The sequence below is a fragment of the Toxorhynchites rutilus genome, chromosome 1, assembly GCF_029784135.1.
Source record: "Toxorhynchites rutilus septentrionalis strain SRP chromosome 1, ASM2978413v1, whole genome shotgun sequence".
Classification (NCBI taxonomy): domain Eukaryota; kingdom Metazoa; phylum Arthropoda; class Insecta; order Diptera; family Culicidae; genus Toxorhynchites; species Toxorhynchites rutilus.
In genome coordinates this window covers 82,415,602-82,436,974 of record NC_073744.1, presented here as the reverse complement: position 1 = coordinate 82,436,974, position 21,373 = coordinate 82,415,602, and the positions used below count along the sequence as shown (strand labels likewise).

At 35.6% G+C, this 21,373-nt stretch overlaps 1 protein-coding gene across 1 annotated transcript in view; it reads right to left on the bottom strand.

The window, feature by feature from the left end:
* Positions 1 to 6,076: 6,076 nt before the first annotated feature.
* Positions 6,077 to 21,373, bottom strand: part of LOC129761116 (myb-like protein G) — a 49,980-nt gene continuing 34,683 nt past the window's right edge. Inside the window, exons 5-6 of the mRNA XM_055758825.1 lie at positions 6,557 to 6,672; positions 6,077 to 6,467 (exon numbers count right to left, since the gene is read on the bottom strand). The gene's annotated coding sequence lies outside the window, so the exon portion shown is untranslated. The remainder of the gene's footprint in view (positions 6,468 to 6,556; positions 6,673 to 21,373) is intronic.

Sequence of the window (21,373 nt, the reverse complement as noted above, 5' to 3'; positions counted from 1 at the left end):
ACGCGTACACAAACGAACAGAACATATATATATATATATATATATATATATATATATATATATATATATATATATATATATATATATATATATATATATATATATATATATATATATATATATATATATATATATATATATATATATATATATATATATATATATATATATATATATATATATATATATATATATATATATATATATATATATATATATATATATATATATATATAGCAATTTTCTTAAAAAAAATCAACGATATCGATTGATGAGATTTTACACAAAACAAATTGATCATTGAGTTTTTATTAGTATGACCTATTTTTTCCCTTAATTAACCATCCTGTACTCGAGCATACGATCTCACAGAATCAATAAAAACACAATAAAAAAATTACATTCTGTGACACCGTGCGCGAATATACAAGTTATGATTTTGCGCGCGAGAACAGGAAAGTTAAAACTAGAGATGAAAAGGACATCCGGTAGCTATCCCGGCCCGAGCCGGCCGGGTACCGGATAGTGACCGGATATTACAAAAAAAAATCTTATTAACTTAAGATAAATCATAAGACAATAAACCAAAAAAAATCTTTCACGGGTAAATAAGGTATGACTACTGACATGTCAGAAATGTTATTATGTTATTAATGTGTTATAATTTCATTATATTAGGCTGTCAAAAAAGTCCTGCGGTATTTCCGCGAGGTGTCGTTGTAAGCGCTTAGCTCTAGTTTTATTCATTGTATCGAGTCATACTATAGCTTGTTGGAAAGGTATTTTTGCGCGCTATAATATAGTCCTTGACAGTGTTTTGGTTGGTTAAGTCGTTCGTGAGTTATAGTGTCGCAAATATGGAGCAAAATAAAGAGAAAATCCGACATATTTTATAGTACTACTATGACAAAGGCAAAAATGCATCTCAGGCTGCCAATAAAATTTGTGCAGTTTATGGACCCGATACAGTTTCCATTTCCACCGCACAACGATGGTTTCAACGTTTCGTTCTGGTGTAGAGGTCGTCGAAGATGCGCCAAGCTCCGGAAGGCCTGTCATCGAAAATTGCGACAAAATCGCTGAATTTCTCGGCTAATTCAGCGATTTTGTCGCAATTTTCGGCATTGTAGCAGCCGTAGCATCGGCCAAGAGCTGGGGATAAGCCATCAAACCGTTATTAACCATTTGAAGAAGCTTGGATTCACAAAAAAGCTCGATGTATGGGTGCCACACACGTTGACGCAAAAAAACATCTTTGACCGTATCGACGCATGTGAATCGCTGCTGAATCGCAACAAAATCGACCCGTTTCTGAAGCGGATGGTGACTGGCGATGAAAAGTGGGTCACTTACGACAACGTGAAGCGCAAACGGTCGTGGTCGAAGCCCGCTGAAGCTGCTCAGACGGTGGCCAAGCCCTCATTAACGGCCAGGAAGGTTCTCCTGTGTGTTTGGTGGGATTGTCAAGGAATAATCTATTATGAGCTGCTTCCCTATGGCCAAACGCTCAATTCGGACCTGTACTGCCAACAACTGGACCGCTTGAAGGTAGCACTCATGAATAAGAGGCCATCTTTGATAAACAGAGGCCGCATTGTCTTCCATCAGGACAACGCCAGGCCACACACTTCTTTGGTGACGCGCCAGAAGCTCCGGGAGCTCGGATGGGAGGTTCTTTTGCATCCGCCGAATAGTTCGGACCTTGCACCAAGTGACTACCACCTGTTTTTGTCCATGGCGAACGAGCTAGGTAGTCAGAAGTTAGCCACAAAAGAGGCCTGTGGAAATTGGCTATCCAAGTTTTTTGCCAATAAGGAAGCGAGCTTCTATAACAGGGGTATTATGAAGTTGGCATCTCGTTGGGAACAAGTCATCGAACAAAACGGCGCATATTTGACTTAAAACAGATGATTGTAACTAATTTTATGAACAAATGAAAATTCAAAAAAAATACCGCAGGACTTTTTTGACAGCCTAATATATTAAATATTAATTATTATCAACTCATAACAGTATTAACTTTATAACAGTACTCAAAATCAACCAGTGGTAAATTATGATGAATAATGATGATGATGAAATAATTAATTTCCAGCAGAACACCGAAGTGAAATCGATATTCTTTGGGCGGTGTCGTCTCTGTCCAGATACTTTTTGATGCAACAACATGCAAAATTACCTCGAATATGTAAAAGCTATAATAAAATATATAAAAGCGAAATACTTCAACCGACGGTTGCCGGTCATAATAATTTTGATTTGATTTGTAGAGAAGTAAATGTACTCCCTCTCAGATTATCATCTCTGAAGACAACTCCAAGTACAACTTACAAAAATCTCAATATTATGATATAAAATCCTTATCAGGAAAAAAAACTGTTCCAGATTCCTTGTAAAAAACTTGATACCCTATTAAATAGGATATTTATTCTGAACAAAAAAATTAATATTCGTTTATAATTATTATTAAAAATGTGTTTATTTATTTCTAAGATTTACCGCTTCATTTGCCTCATATTCGCCTATCATTTCTCTTAGTCATGTATAAGCTCATAAAAGGCTGAGACTCGAAGCTGGCCGGATATCTTTCATCCGGTATCCGACCAAACTACTATCCATTTCATCACTAGTTAAAACTTTGTTTTATCGTCATGTACTACTACAAAAAGTGACTTCTTGATACAGTCAACGTTGGTAGACCGCAGCCTAACATTTGAATAATTAGTCGTCCGTAATGCCCAAAAGTTTGGCCACCCCTGTCGCATATGAATAATTATTCTGCTTGTGATCGTGACACAATTACTTATGACTTTGGCGTCTTCAATTCCAAACTGCATTGATTAAGCAGGCATTTTGAATTGTTCCTGACTTGATCAAATTTGTGGTATCAAAGGTATCAACGTCCAGCCCAAGCTTAATCAGGTCAGGTCAGGTCAGGTCCAGCTCGTCCAGCAACGATGTTTTCCAATCGATGTCCTCACGAAAAATGAATGCGTTCCACCATCAGAATATCGCTTAACACGTTAAGCCCTGCGTCAGTCTCTGGGGACTGACACTGAATTTTCCGTCGTTTTTGCGCCGATCTCACGGGACCGACAGTAGGTTTTTCGTAGTTCGTTTCGTCGGTATTAGGAACGGCAACACCAAAGTTACAAAATGATATTTAAAAAAGTCCACTATCGATTCGCTGGGACCGACACGGACCAGACGAAAAGTTCATTGTCGGTTCCCTATTTCGGTCGGGGCTCAACGTGTTTAGTATGCTTTTTGTCCGTGATTGAATCGAGAGAAGGTGTGGTTTATGATGGCTATTTGTAAGGCAAGCTAGAGGCAAATGAACTCTCTGAGTTTGAAACTTCCAGCGACTGAGCAATCATCGATTGAAAATTATATGACTTTCGCTATGCAAAACATTTTCCGTTGAGCGCGCATCCAATATTGGATACGAAAATGTCCTACTGATGGGGAAGAATAATCTTCAGAATCTTAATTGAAAAATCACAAAACCAAATGTATTTAATCGCAGTATTATATGGATAGAAAACATTAGAAAAAACTCTTTTGCTTGAATGTATAATTCAATTCCAAGGGGAACTGGCAGATTATTTTTCAGAGTTCCGCACGTGTATGTGTGTGTGTGGCGGCTGTTCCGATATCTCAAGCGAAACCGTTTTTCGATGCTGATATTCTCTTGGTCGCCTATTCAGTGGCATCACTCTCCAGGCTCTTGGAGGCACCGTTCATCAGCGTTTTCATGATGAACGAAGTTAGCTTCACCACAACAGTGACACCATGCTCCAATCGATGTTCAATTATAACTGAATGGCTTTCCGAGCGGCGCTCGCTTATATGAAATTTTAAGGCTATTGAAACAAGTTTTTGGACCAAAAAGCAGCAAGTATATAGAGCGTAGACATTTTATCTTTCGAATTAAGTGTTTGTCATACCATTTCTCTCAGTTGTTTAGGAGCTATTAATGCTCAAAATCCCGGTCTCCGGCGTAACGCTTTCGTCTTCGAAACATTGATTTTACCCCTCGGTATCCTACGTAAAAAATTCAAACATCAATAAAAAAAACAAAAACTATTGTTTTCAATTAGCAAAAAACATTTCTCGGAATTGTATTGCTCCTACAGCTAGTTAAATGTGTGAGTAATAAATATGCATCAAAGAATCAATGTATTCAAAATATTGTATACCAAATAAATGAGAAGTATCGTCAAGTAGCATTTGTACACTCAATTCTGCGATACACTGTAGACATCATAATGCGGAAACACAAGCCTAAACCGGGTGATTTAAAGCACAAAGTGCCTGAAAGTTGTTTTTATCATTCAAAAATATCATCCGGGCGAGGAGATGATTGGTGAGATGTTGGTGGAGGAGATGAACCGCTTGGAGATAGATGTTGCTCCGATGTTCGGAAACCATCCAAACGCTCCCCAGTTGTGTCTACTCCAACAATTTCGCGGTGAAAATGAAGGAGGAATTAATAAATAAAGCTAAGAACGAACTGAAAAACATGCCAACAAGTACAGTTTCTACAGCAATGAAGAAGGTTCCGGACAACTGCTGGAAGGTCACCGGATGTGAATGGCTGTCACAGTGTCCGTGTAACGATGGGACACGGCAGCTGCCTCCACACCACCACTCGAAGACGCAGGTGAGTATACAAGAAGGCCGACTGGAATGGGTATGGAAGTGATATAGCGAGCGAGCAGACCCGAGGGATTTCATCTGACGAGTTCGAGAGCATCATTGTTTGTGATGCCAGCAACCAAATTCTTCGCACAAGTGGCGATCTCCGCCCCATCGGTCTAAGGCTGATGTCACATTAGGCGGATTCGCCGCCGCGGATTCCGCGAGTAAAACCGCAGCGGAGGATCTACAGTGTATTGTGAATGAGCCATGTCACACAGAGCAGGGCGGTTTTCAAATGGAGAAAATAACCGTTGCGATATCCGCCTAATGTGACATCAGCCTAATTCTTGTCTTGTGTACGGCAAATCATGAAGCGTATGGTGAATCGTATATTAATGCAGTTCCTGGAAGACGGCAACTAATTGGACAACTGGAAGCTGGAGTCCTTCGTCAGCTTCGTGATTAGGGCGCAAAAGGCAAAAGGTTACTCGGTCTTTTCCTGCAGGATTATCTTGCTGATCGAAAGTTCAGAGTTGGGATTGGAGGATGCCAGTTCGACGAGTTTGTGGAGGTTGATGGCTTTGTGCTTTATGTATCACTGTTCCTGGTTAGAGTCAACTTGGTGTTCCAGTGTTTACCAAGGGATATGTACGTCTTTGTGAATGCATCGTCATCGTTGTGTATGGAAGGAGTGTTCGTTCGAGTGATAACACAAACAGCGTAATTGAACGCTGGGCTGAAACAGTCGGGTTCTCGATTGCTGCAGAGAAGTGCGCGATAGCACACTGTTGCAACTCATACCATGTGGCTACTGGTATTTAGGGAAGCTGGGAAGCATCAACATCCCATCAAGCGTGAACCTAAAGCACTCGGTGTGAACATCGATCGGAAATTCGCTTCCACCCCGCACTTACTTCGCTTAACTTCTTGAACGACAATTTATTTTCAGTCAGCACTGCTCTTTTCTTAATTTTTTCTAGAATCATGCACAACAGTCAACCTAAATCATGAGAAATCTGAACCAGACAAAGTCTAAATATCTGGATATTCCATAAAAGTCTGGAAGATTCTTGGTAAATCTGGATGGTTGGCAACGCTGAATTACAACTTTTTTTTGCGTTTCAAATTTCTCTACTGGTAGCAGTCGCGATTTCACTGACAGAACTTATGGCTAAGTATATTAATTCAGCCAGGAAACTTCCAACATATTCCGCTGGATTAACCGCTACTGAACAATGTGATTTCTTACAAATTGTTGAAAAAAATAATGTAATGCAAAGCATGATATTTGTGTTCGTCTTTACCGCATAAATGGTTGGCTCTCAAACTTATTATCTTCGTAATTCTTTCCGTGAACTTACCTTCTTTCTAAGCATTTAATTAGTTATTAGCGCGAGTGATAATTAGAAAAAAACACATTAAACCATTGTTGTTATGATAATTGTGTATGATCTTCTTACATCATATATATAATCTTCTTGCTTTGTCTCTGATTTTTATATAGAATTACAGTACAAGTAGTAGAAAAATAAATGAGAATTAACTCAAATTCTGACCCTGCCATATGGTGAAACCCGTTCCTATCAACAACAACTCCACCCTGATGGGAAAGTTCTTACATATAACACTAAAGTCTATCTTCCTCAAGCACTTTCTTACAATAAAGCTTCCGATTGCAACTGGAAATGTTCGAAACATAATATCATTTACCAACTCTCATAACTGAAATAATAGCTAATAGCTAAAATAATACATTCACACACACTTGTTCCAGCAATACGATAATTTCAGTTTCTTCCATAATGTATGCACTTTTTCCAGCGATACTGCAACGATAGTAGGTAGATATGAGATAAGCATTATTTCTGAACTTTTTTTTTCGAAGCAACCTTTGAGTTGATTTGCATCAACCTACTTTAGTATCTTAGTCACCTTGATTGCTTCCTAGTCACTTTCCGTATAGTTATTCCTCTATCCTTTTAATCTTGTTAGCTCATCCATCGTGTTCGTGTTCGTTTTTGTGGTGAAAATCTGTGAACAACAGGAAAATTATCAGGCGAAGCTTAACAAACAGGAATAATAGAATCATGTGGAGAAAAAAAAAAGTTCTATCCTGGTAGGACAATGGAAAAAAAGTAACTTTTCTCTCTGCTACGGAAGCTCCGCATGTAGATACCCTATATGCAGTAAAGGCGAATTTTCTACAAAACACGCCAAGAAAACCGACTAACAATCCCTCGTCTGGTTATCGGGCAGAACGGTTTGCAACGGAGTATCAGAAGCTAGCTACTGAAAACACAAAAGAGTGAATGTTCCCATTAATTGAAAAAAGAAGGATGGACAGATGTGATGGCAGTATTATGCTTTGGATATGCTTAGTATTAGGAACTGGCTATTTTCGTTCCACAGCAGAACATAGTTATTCCTTAATTATATGTTTACTAGCTGACCCGGCAAACTTCGTCCCGCCCAAAATTTATTTTTCGTTATCACATCCACGCTTTCTTACTAAGTGCTGTTCATGGGTCCAATCGCAGAATTATTCATTGATTGATCTTCTAATCTACCTTTCAAAATTACCTTTTACTGTAAAATTTCTAGTACTTCTACCAAAACTCGACATTATTATATCAGATTATTTTCAGACACAATTCTCGTTCAAGACTTTTCAACCACTTGCAAATAACATGTTTCTCCATTACGTTACATGCCAAATTTGGTTGTATTTGCTTGATCAATTCTCGAGTAATGCAAAAATTTGTGTTTCATTTGTATGGAGGTACCAGCGTCCCCCTTCCCCTTAAGAGAGGGGAGTATCTAACCACCATAGATTCATTTATTGCACCCTGACACCTCCATATGTCAAATTTCATTTCATTTGTTTGTTTAATTCTCGAATAATGCAGAAATTTATGTTTCATTTGTATGGCAGCCCCCTCCTAGAGGGTGGGGGAGTGTCTAACCATCATAGAATCATTTACTGCACCCTTAAACCTCCATATGCCTAATTTGGTTTCATTCGTTTGATTAATTCGCGAGTAATGCAGAAATTTGTGTTTCATTTGTATGGCAGCCCCACCTCAGAGAAGGTGGAGGGGTATATAACCACCATAGAAACATTTATTGCACCCTAAAGTTTCTATATGCCTAATTTGGTTTAATTTGCTTGATTCATTCTCGAATAATGCAAAAATTTGTGTTTCATGTATGTCTATCTATGTGTATCTAACCACCATAGATTCATTCATTGCACCCTGACACCTCCATATGTCAAATTTCATTTCATTTGCCTGATTAATTTTCGAGAAATTTAGAAATTTGTGTTTCATGTGTATGGCATATATATATATATATATATATATATATAGATATATATATATATATATATATATATATATATATATATATATATATATATATATATATATATATATATATATATATATATATATATAGATACTTTTATTTTAATTATCATTTGAATTGTCTAAAAATGCTAGGAGTTTTTTTTCGAAAAATCGAACATTGGCCGAACATTAGGTTGCAAATACAAACACACTGCGGACAAAAAGTCACCTAAATAGTCAAATATACGGCAGTCACACATGCATTGAGGGGGGGGGCTGTCTGGAAGGTCGAAAAATAAATAATTTCCGTGTATTTCGGATGTTACAAATGAAGTGAAGTGTTCGTGTATTTTGGTTATTGTTTAAGGTATATTTGAAGATGTATTTTCCATTTTTTGAGTGTGCGAATAATGATTATGACACTGTTGACAGCTGGATGCGTAGATGCTGTCTGAAAATCGGTACCATGCTGGTGGTATCGGGTCTGAAGCAACGAGGTGTCGTAGAAAAAAATTCAATGAATATTTTGAAACTTTAGGACAATACCTAAAGTGTTACATAGGGGTTTTTGAAAATTCGAAAAATTGCGGCCATTGTTGTTAAAAATTAGATATTTTTCATGAAAAATCTCTAAATAGCGATTTAAAAAAAAATACAAAAAATGAGATATCAAAAAACGGCTGTGTAATGCTTTAGATAATCCATAATCCAATAGATAAAAAAATCAGCCAAATCGGTTGAGTAGATTCTGAGATATCGATACCACCAGTTGGAAAAACATGGTTTCGAGAAAAACGCGATTAAAAATTCGTACAGCAATACTATATCCCTTGAGGTGACTTCATGCTTTTGGCTGGCTTTCCAACGAAATCAAATATCGAAAAATCCTTTTGGGACAACATTTCTGAGGGTATAGCTTCCCAAAAATGCAAAAAAAAACAAAAATTCTTTTTTTTCGATTTTCCAGACCGGGGTCCCCCCTTAACTTCACATTCCAAGACTAACAAGCAGGGGAGGGTAAGAGCCCCCGCAAACTGTAGACTTTTTTTCGTCGAATAGGTTGATCGGGTAGGGTTGCTAGTGCGCACACTAGTCAACTGTCGACCGACTATTCTCGAATGACTTTGTATTCAATTTATGTTTAACTGTTGGATAAAACGGTTGCAGAATGGAGGGATTGTCCAGATATGTTATCATTGCTCTCATACACTTAGAAAAATATATCTCAGAAATTGAAAGAAAATGTTGTCATATCTGAGAAAAACACGTATTGACAATTTTTATTGTTGCCATAAGGTAAAACGAAGGTAAAAGTTTTAATATAAAGGGTGTGCCACATCAAATTGCATCACGGAAAAAACGCTGTAGAAATTTAATTTTCAGGAATTATATCTTCAGCTTTCGCTTGAAGATATAATTCCTCGCCCATTTACTTGATTAATTCTCGAGTAATGCAGAAATTTGTGTTTTATTTGTATGGCAGCCACCCCTAAGAGAGGGGGGAGGGGTATCTAACCACCATAGAAACATTCATTGCACCCTAAAGTTTCCATATGCCTAATTTGGTTTAATTTGCTTGATTCATTCTCGGGTAATGCAAAAATTTGTGTTCCATTTGTACGGCAGCCCCCTCTAAGAGAGGGGGAAGGAGTATCTTAACACCATAGAAACATTTATTGCATCCTTAAACCTCCACATGTCAAATTTGGTTTCATTTGCTTGATTAATTCTCGAGTAATGCAGAAATTTGTGTTTCATTTGTATGGCAGCCCCCCCTTTGAGTGGGGGAAGGACTGTCTAACCATCATAGAAACATTTATTGCACCCTAAAACTTTCACGTGCCAACTTTGGTTTCGTTTGCTTGGTTAATTTCCGAGTAATGCAGAAATTTGTGTTTCATTTGTATGGCAGCCCCCCCTTAGAGAGGGGGGAGGGGTCTCAATATATCACGAAAACTTTCCCCGGCCCCAAAAACCCCTACATACCAATTTTCATGTCGATCGGTTCAGTAGTTTCCGATATATATATATATATATATATATATATATATATATATATATATATATATATATATATATATATATATATATATATATATATACATATATATGTATATATCTATATATATAATATATATATATCTATATATATGAAATATTTTTATATATATAGATATATACATATATATATATATATATATATATATATATATATATATATATATATATATATATATATATATATATATATATATATATATATATATATATATATATATATATATATAATGGATTTCTGTCTGTCTGTCTGATTATTATGGACTCGGAAACTACTGAACCGATCAACATGTAAATTTGTATTTAGGGGTATTTGGGGCTAGTTTTCGTGATAGTTTGAGACCCCTCCGCCATACAAATGAAACGCAAATTTTTACATTACTCGAGAACTAATCAAGCAAATGCAACCAAATTATGCATATGGAGGTTTTAGGGTGCAATGAATGTTTCTATGATGGTTAGATACTCCTCCCCCCTCTCTTAGGGGGGACTGCCATACAAATGAAACACAAATTTCTGCATTACTCGAGAATTAATCAAGCTTAGGATGCAATAAATGTTTCTATGGTGGTTAGATACTACTCCTCCTCCCTACTCTCAGGGGGTGGGGGGGTATGCCATACAAATGAAACACAAATTTCTACATTATTCGAGAATTAATCAAGCAAATGCAACCAAATTAAGCAGGTTCTAGAGGTTTTAGGGTGCAATAAATGTTTCTACGGTGGTTAGAAACTCCTCTCCCTCTCTTAGGGGGGCCTGCCCTGCAAATGAAACAAAAATTTCTGCATTACTCGAGAATTAATCAAGCAAATGAAACCAAATTAGGCATTTGGAGGTTTTAGGATGCATGAAATGATTCTATGGATTTTTAGGGATAGGGTGGTTATACACTCCCCCTCTCTATGGGGGGCTGTTATACAAATGAAACACAAATTTCTGCATTATTCGAGAATTAATCAAGCAAATGAAACCAAATTAGACATCTGGAGGTTTTAGGGTGCAATAAATGTTTTTACGGTGGTAAGATATTCCTTCCCCCTCTCTTAGGGGGGTGGCTGGCATGCAAATGAAACATCAATTTTTGTACTATCGAGAACTAATCAAGTAAATGAAACCAAATTAGGTATATTGAGATTATTCCATGTAACGGAGAAATATGTTATTTGCAAGTGGTTGAAAAATCTTGAACGAGAATTGTGTCTGAAAATAATCTGATATTATAATGATGAGTTTTGGTAGAAGTACTAGTCATTTTTTTAGTAAAAGGTAAATTTAACGGGGTCGATTAGAAGATCAATCAATGAACGGTTCTGCGATTGGACTCATGAACTTGCGCTTAGTAAGAAAACGTGAAAGTTTGAAGGTATTGATAACAAAAACAAATATTGGGCGGGACGAAGTTTATCGGGTCAGCTAGTATTTACTAATTATTTCTCTCTGTGTACAACGGAGAAGACAAATCTAAAAAAAAACGAGCGTTGGGTGCATTCCATTCTATGTCATAGATTATTTAGTGAAATATTCTACACAATGCATCATAAATTACTTAATTATTCATTAATTCTTCAATCAACTTTTAGATGGATGTTTATACAATAAACGATTGTGAATCGAGCGATTTCATTATTGAAATATTCGCACGGCCAATTTATCGGTCGATAAAAGTCTACAGTCTGCGGGTGCTCTAAGTCAAAGTTAGCCAACATTTATTATACAGTCGGACGATGTTTAGCCGACAGAATAGTTTGAATGCAATCGAAAAGTCTATCAAACTTTTAATCGGCCGACACTGAATCGATGTAATGTGCGCATATGCATATCGCTCTGTACTGATTAAGTCGGCCGACAAAAGTCTGCAGGGCTCTAAGGAAAAACCTGAATGCATCCATTATGGTGAGATGTAACTTTCTTTATTTTATATAATTTTAACTTATTATCGGTCAACTTTTTCGATCAGAAAAAAAATATTGCTATTATTTCCCATAGAAAGTTCAATAGAATGGTTTTAGTGCAAGTCTCCTCTCACACGAAATAATGATTTTAATAATGAGATAGCTTAGTTTGTCTATTATATTTTAATTCTTATGTACGGTTTGTCCGTACATCTCTGTTATGATATGTTATGATTGATTGTAAGAGATCGTGCGCAATATGGTTTATATCGAATTCAGTTATGTACAACCAACATATTGAATGATTTTTTAACCAAATTGTTTTGACTGAGATTCGGTAATTTGATATTATAGTTCCCTTACAAAAGATAACTCATCCAAACCGCAGTGTTAGACACACCTGCAAATAGTTATGAAATGAAATTTGAAATTTGAAAAATCGAAACTTTTTAAACGGTTTTATTTACCTTGCCCTGTTATTTTCGATGCCAAATAACTTAAAATACATAAATGCATTCATAAAACGTCGAGATCTGGCGCAATTTCGAACAAAAAAAAATTGGTCTAAAATCGACCTTCTGGGACATAGACTGAGTGGCAATAGAGGTATAGAAAAAAAATTATCGAATTTAAAGAACCAACCATGTACATTTTGTTTATTGACCCAAAACAATGCCCTGTGCAAAATTTCAGTTCAATCGGACATGATTTAGGGATGTCTCAAAGCACTTAAAGTTTAGATTTTTTGGCCGCTCAGGCTTAGTTCCAAAAGATCGATTTTCAGCCAAAAATTTATTTTCGAGACGTTTTATGCATTTTTAAGTTATTTTGCATTTAAAAAAATACGAAAACACCACTTTCAGGGACCACATCTACTTGAAAATTTGAATTTTTCAATTCAAAAATGGTGATTTCTAAAACCGGGCAAACCATGATCATAATTTCTCTTTGAAGAAAATCATTCAAAAACATGAAAATTTGGATAATTTGAACGCTTTATTAGCAACTAGAAACTTGGGGCTTTTCAAAAAAAATCAAACTCGTCTTGATTACATGTTACTTTCATGCAGAAATTTGCATTTACTCGTTGCGTGAAAACACACAAAGTCAGACAAACCAACATCATTTAGTTTAACTAAACTACAGAATGACAGACTGTCGTTCTGACTAATCAGTGCTGCTAATCGCGTTACTAAATGACTTCAACAACTTCATCTTGATAGTCGTTAGATCACAATACGGTTTAGAGTAGGTTATGTGAACTATACCTCTTGAGCATCAAACATATTGTATTTTGGGAAAAATGTAATAATCTTATAAAGCCATATGTTTGTAACATAATTTGGCACTGAATTTTAAATATTCAATTAATAAATTACAAAAAAAGAAACATTAGAACACAATCCTCCTTCTTCTTGGATGGCACTAACGTTTCCAGTGGAACATTTCCCTTCTCAACGTAGATATTATCTGCGTCATTTTTATTAGTAAATAGTACTTAGTTCAGATTGTTAGGCCGAATAACACGCCTTGAATGTATTCTGGAGTGGCAAGCTTTAGAATATGCGTGACCTCAATGCAAGTCGGAAGAAATTTCTTTGACGAAAAATAACACCCGACCAGAAAACGGATCGAATCCGAACCCCCGCCAAGATAATGAGTGACGCTAACCACTCAGTCACTGAAACACACCCCCATAGTCAAAATAAGAATGGAAGAAAGGAACAAAGAAAAGAAAATTCAAAGAAAACTTACTCAATCGACGTTTCTTCTCTTTTCATTCATTATCTTTCAATTTTCCATCATCCTTGGATTTTATAGATGGCATCCCATAAAAAAAACATTGTGTCTGGCGCACGTAGTGAAATTTCTGCAGCATACATCAGAAATCGGAACGAGACGTTCCTCGCTTGAAGAGGGAGTAGTTATAAGCGAAACCAGGCTTAACCTTCAAAACCATCAACACAGAGCATGTGTTGTCGAGCGGGTAGTCATTGAACGAGGGTAATGATTTAAAGCAGGGTAGTTGAAAGTGTAGTCAACGGGTAGATTAGTCAAGTTCTCGCTGGATATAAAATATGGAGCAATGTCAAAATAAAGTAGTTCTAGCCTAGAGCTCAACCATCTAACATGTTCTTGTTCAACCATCTTTCAGAACCTTAGGTGATTATAACTTATATATATATATATATATATATATATATATATATATCTCTTAGAGGGGGCTGCCGTACAAATGAAACACAAATTTTTGCATTACCCGAGAATTAATCAAGCAAATTAAACCAAATTAGGCATATGGAAACTTTAGGGTGCAATGAATGTTTCTATGGTGGTTAGATACCCCTCCCCCCTCTCTTAGGGGTGGCTGCCATACAAATAAAACACAAATTTCTGCATTACTCGAGAATTAATCAAGTAAATGGGCGAGGAATTATATCTTCAAGCGAAAGCTGAAGATATAATTCCTGAAAATTAAATTTCTACAGCGTTTTTTCCGTGATGCAATTTGATGTGGCACACCCTTTATATTAAAACTTTTACCTTCGTTTTACCTTATGGCAACAATAAAAATTGTCAATACGTGTTTTTCTCAGATATGACAACATTTTCTTTCAATTTCTGAGATATATTTTTCTAAGTGTATGAGAGCAATGATAACATATCTGGACAATCCCTCCATTCTGCAACCGTTTTATCCAACAGTTAAACATAAATTGAATACAAAGTCATTCGAGAATAGTCGGTCGACAGTTGACTAGTGTGCGCACTAGCAACCCTACCCGATCAACCTATTCGACGAAAAAAAGTCTACAGTTTGCGGGGGCTCTTACCCTCCCCTGCTTGTTAGTCTTGGAATGTGAAGTTAAGGGGGGACCCCGGTCTGGAAATTCGAAAAAAAAGAATTTTTGTTTTTTTTTGCATTTTTGGGAAGCTATACCCTCAGAAATGTTGTCCCAAAAGGATTTTTCGATATTTGATTTCGTTGGAAAGCCAGCCAAAAGCATGAAGTCACCTCAAGGGATATAGTATTGCTGTACGAATTTTTAATCGCGTTTTTCTCGAAACCATGTTTTTCCAACTGGTGGTATCGATATCTCAGAATCTACTCAACCGATTTGGCTGATTTTTTTATCTATTGGATTATGGATTATCTAAAGCATTACACAGCCGTTTTTTGATATCTCATTTTTTGTATTTTTTTTTAAATCGCTATTTAGAGATTTTTCATGAAAACTATCTAATTTTTAACAACAATGGCCGCAATTTTTCGAATTTTCAAAAACCCCTATGTAACACTTTAGGTATTGTCCTAAAGTTTCAAATTGAATTTTTTTCTACGACACCTCGTTGCTTCAGACCCGATACCACCAGCATGGTACCGATTTTCAGACAGCATCTACGCATCCAGCTGTCAACAGTGTCATAATCATTATTCGTACACTCAAAAAATGGAAAATACATCTTCAAATATACCTTAAACAATAACCAAAATACACGAACACTTCACTTCATTTGTAACATCCGAAATACACGGAAATTATTTATTTTTCGACCTTCCAGACAGCCCCCCCCCCCTCAATGCATGTGTGACTGCCGTATATTTGACTATTTAGGTGACTTTTTGTCCGCAGTGTGTTTGTATTTGCAACCTAATGTTCGGCCAATGTTCGATTTTTCGAAAAAAAACTCCTAGCATTTTTAGACAATTCAAATGATAATTAAAATAAAAGTATCTATATATATATATATATATATATATATATATATATATATATATATGCCATACACATGAACAAATTTCTAAATTTCTCGAAAATTAATCAGGCAAATGAAATGAAATTTGACATATGGAGGTGTCAGGGTGCAATAAATGAATCTATGGTGGTTAGATACACATAGATAGACATACATGAAACACAAATTTTTGCATTATTCGAGAATGAATCAAGCAAATTAAACCAAATTAGGCATATAGAAACTTTAGGGTGCAATAAATGTTTCTATGGTGGTTATATACCCCTCCACCTTCTCTGAGGTGGGGCTGCCATACAAATGAAACACAAATTTCTGCATTACTCGCAAATTAATCAAACGAATGAAACCAAATTAGGCATATGGAGGTTTAAGGGTGCAGTAAATGATTCTATGATGGTTAGACACTCCCCCACCCTCTAGGAGGGGGCTGCCATACAAATGAAACATAAATTTCTGCATTATTCGAGAATTAAACAAACAAATGAAATGAAATTTGACATATGGAGGTGTCAGGGTGCAATAAATGAATCTATGGTGGTTAGATACTCCCCTCTCTTAAGGGGAAGGGGGGCGCTGGTACCTCCATACAAATGAAACACAAATTTTTGCATTACTCGAGAATTGATCAAGCAAATACAACCAAATTTGGCATATGACGTAATGGAGAAACATGTTATTTGCAAGTGGTTGAAAAGTCTTGAACGAGAATTGTGTCTGAAAATAATCTGATATAATAATGTCGAGTTTTGGTAGAAGTACTAGAAATTTTACAGTAAAAGGTAATTTTGAAAGGTAGATTAGAAGATCAATCAATGAATAATTCTGCGATTGGACCCATGAACAGCACTTAGTAAGAAAGCGTGGATGTGATAACGAAAAATAAATTTTGGGCGGGACGAAGTTTGCCGGGTCAGCTAGTAAACATATAATTAAGGAATAACTATGTTCTGCTGTGGAACGAAAATAGCCAGTTCCTAATACTAAGCATATCCAAAGCATAATACTGCCATCACATCTGTCCATCCTTCTTTTTTCAATTAATGGGAACATTCACTCTTTTGTGTTTTCAGTAGCTAGCTTCTGATACTCCGTTGCAAACCGTTCTGCCCGATAACCAGACGAGGGATTGTTAGTCGGTTTTCTTGGCGTGTTTTGTAGAAAATTCGCCTTTACTGCATATAGGGTATCTACATGCGGAGCTTCCGTAGCAGAGAGAAAAGTTACTTTTTTTCCATTGTCCTACCAGGATAGAACTTTTTTTTTTCTCCACATGATTCTATTATTCCTGTTGTTTCATTTGTATGGCAGCCCCCCCTTAGAGAGGGGGGAGGGGTCTCAATATATCACGAAAACCTTCCCCGGCCCCAAAAACCCCTACATACCAATTTTCATGTCGGTCGGTTCAGTAGTTTCCGAGTCTATAAGAATCAGACAGACAGACAGACGTCACTCCATTTATATATATATATATATATATATATATATATATATATATATATATATATATATATATATATATATATATATATATATATATATATATATATATATATATGTATATATCTATATATATATAATATATATATATATATATATATATATATATATATATATATATATATAATGGATTTCTGTCTGTCTGTCTGATTATTATGGACTCGGAAACTACTGAACCGATCAACATGTAAATTTGTATTTAGGGGTATTTGGGGCTAGTTTTCGTGATAGTTTGAGACCCCTCCGCCATACAAATGAAACGCAAATTTTTACATTACTCGAGAACTAATCAAGCAAATGCAACCAAATTATGCATATGGAGGTTTTAGTGTGCAATGAATGTTTCTATGATGGTTAGATACTCCTCCCCCCTCTCTTAGGGGGGACTGCCATACAAATGAAACACAAATTTCTGCATTACTCGAGAATTAATCAAGCAAGCATATATATATATATATATATATATATATATATATATATATATATATATATATATATATGTATATATCTATATATATATAATATATATATATATATATATATATATATATATATATATATATATATATATATATATATATAATGGATTTCTGTCTGTCTGTCTGATTATTATGGACTCGGAAACTACTGAACCGATCAACATGTAAATTTGTATTTAGGGGTATTTGGGGCTAGTTTTCGTGATAGTTTGAGACCCCTCCGCCATACAAATGAAACGCAAATTTTTACATTACTCGAGAACTAATCAAGCAAATGCAACCAAATTATGCATATGGAGGTTTTAGTGTGCAATGAATGTTTCTATGATGGTTAGATACTCCTCCCCCCTCTCTTAGGGGGGACTGCCATACAAATGAAACACAAATTTCTGCATTACTCGAGAATTAATCAAGCAAATGAAACCAAATTAGGCATATGGAGGTTTTAGGATGCAATAAATGTTTCTATGGTGGTTAGATACTACTCCTCCCCCCTACTCTCAGGGGGTGGGGGGGTATGCCATACAAATGAAACACAAATTTCTACATTATTCGAGAATTAATCAAGCAAATGCAACCAAATTAAGCAGGTTCTAGAGGTTTTAGGGTGCAATAAATGTTTCTATGGTGGTTAGAAACTCCTCTCCCTCTCTTAGGGGGGCCTGCCCTGCAAATGAAACAAAAATTTCTGCATTACTCGAGAATTAATCAAGCAAATGAAACCAAATTAGACATCTGGAGGTTTTAGGGTGCAATAAATGTTTTTACGGTGGTAATATATTCCTTCCCCCTCTCTTAGGGGGGTGGCTGGCATGCAAATGAAACATCAATTTTTGTACTATCGAGAACTAATCAAGTAAATGAAACCAAATTAGGTATATTGAGATTATTCCATGTAACGGAGAAATATGTTATTTGCAAGTGGTTGAAAAATCTTGAACGAGAATTGTGTCTGAAAATAATCTGATATTATAATGATGAGTTTTGGTAGAAGTACTAGTCATTTTTTAGTAAAAGGTAAATTCAACGGGGTCGATTAGAAGATCAATCAATGAACGGTTCTGCGATTGGACTCATGAACTTGCGCTTAGTAAGAAAACGCGAAAGTTTGAAGGTATTGATAACAAAAACAAATATTGGGCGGGACGAAGTTTATCGGGTCAGCTAGTATTTACTAATTATTTCTCTCTGTGTACAACGGAGAAGACAAATCTAAAAAAAAACGAGCGTTGGGTGCATTCCATTCTATGTCATAGATTATTTAGTGAAATATTCTACACAATGCATCATAAATTACTTAATTATTCATTAATTCTTCAATCAACTTTTAGATGGATGTTTATACAATAAACGATTGTGAATCGAGCGATTTCATTATTGAAATATTCGCACGGCCAATTTATCGGTCGATAAAAGTCTACAGTCTGCGGGTGCTCTAAGTCAAAGTTAGCCAACATTTATTATACAGTCGGACGATGTTTAGCCGACAGAATAGTTTGAATGCAATCGAAAAGTCTATCAAACTTTTAATCGGCCGACACTGAATCGATGTAATGTGCGCATATGCATATCGCTCTGTACTGATTAAGTCGGCCGACAAAAGTCTGCAGGGCTCTAAGGAAAAACCTGAATGCATCCATTATGGTGAGATGTAACTTTCTTTATTTTATATAATTTTAACTTATTATCGGTCAACTTTTTCGATCAGAAAAAAAATATTGCTATTATTTCCCATAGAAAGTTCAATAGAATGGTTTTAGTGCAAGTCTCCTCTCACACGAAATAATGATTTTAATAATGAGATAGCTTAGTTTGTCTATTATATTTTAATTCTTATGTACGGTTTGTCCGTACATCTCTGTTATGATATGTTATGATTGATTGTAAGAGATCGTGCGCAATATGGTTTATATCGAATTCAGTTATGTACAACCAACATATTGAATGAATTTTTAACCAAATTGTTTTGAATGAGATTCGGTAATTTGATATTATAGTTCCCTTACAAAAGATAACTCATCCAAACCGCAGTGTTAGACACACCTGCAAATAGTTATGAAATGAAATTTGAAATTTGAAAAATCGAAACTTTTTAAACGGTTTTATTTACCTTGCCCTGTTATTTTCGATGCCAAATAACTTAAAATACATAAATGCATTCATAAAACGTCGAGATCTGGCGCAATTTCGAACAAAAAAAATATTGGTCTAAAATCGACCTTCTGGGACATAGACTGAGTGGCAATAGAGGTATAGAAAAAAAATTATCGAATTTAAAGAACCAACCATGTACATTTTGTTTATTGACCCAAAACAATGCCCTGTGCAAAATTTCAGTTCAATCGGACATGATTTAGGGATGTCTCAAAGCACTTAAAGTTTAGATTTTTTGGCCGCTCAGGCTTAGTTCCAAAATATCGATTTTCAGCCAAAAATTTATTTTCGAGACGTTTTATGCATTTTTAAGTTATTTTGCATTTAAAAAAAATACGAAAACACCACTTTCAGGGACCACATCTACTTGAAAATTTGAATTTTTCAATTCAAAAATGGTGATTTCTAAAACCGGGCAAACCATGATCATAATTTCTCTTTGAAGAAAATCATTCAAAAACATGAAAATTTGGATAATTTGAACGCTTTATTAGCAACTAGAAACTTGGGGCTTTTAAAAAAAAATCAAACTCGTCTTGATTACATGTTACTTTCATGAAGAAATTTGCATTTACTCGTTGCGTGAAAACACACAAAGTCAGACAAACCAACATCATTTAGTTTAACTAAACTACAGAATGACAGACTGTCGTTCTGACTAATCAGTGCTGCTAATCGCGTTACTAAATGACTTCAACAACTTCATCTTGATAGTCGTTAGATCACAATACGGTTTAGAGTAGGTTATGTGAACTATACCTCTTGAGCATCAAACATATTGTATTTTGGGAAAAATGTAATAATCTTATAAAGCCATATGTTTGTAACATAATTTGGCACTGAATTTTAAATATTCAATTAATAAATTACAAAAAAAGAAACATTAGAACACACTCCTCCTTCTTCTTGGATGGCACTAACGTTTCCAGTGGAACATTTCCCTTCTCAACGTAGATATTATCTGCGTCATTTTTATTAGTAAATAGTACTTAGTTCAGATTGTTAGGCCGAATAACACGCCTTGAATGTATTCTGGAGTGGCAAGCTTTAGAATATGCGTGACCTCAATGCAAGTCGGAAGAAATTTCTTTGACGAAAAATAACACCCGACCAGAAAACGGATCGAATCCGAACCCCCGCCAAGATAATGAGTGACGCTAACCACTCAGTCACTGAAACACACCCCCATAGTCAAAATAAGAATGGAAGAAAGGAACAAAGAAAAGAAAATTCAAAGAAAACTTACTCAATCGACGTTTTTTCTCTTTTCATTCATTATCTTTCAATTTTCCATCATCCTTGGATTTTATAGATGGCATCCCATAAAAAAAACATTGTGTCTGGCGCACGTAGTGAAATTTTTTTCTCGTTTTCTATCGATCAGTGTTGATGGCACAAAAGTGTAGAAGATGACGACAGATCAGGTGATGAACAGGAAATTGGGATACAGAAGCGCAAAAAAGTAACGATTCTTTCTTCGTTCATCCTACTGAACTTTAGAGGGAAGAAGATAATGGTAATGCTTATAGTGCACTACCCTTCA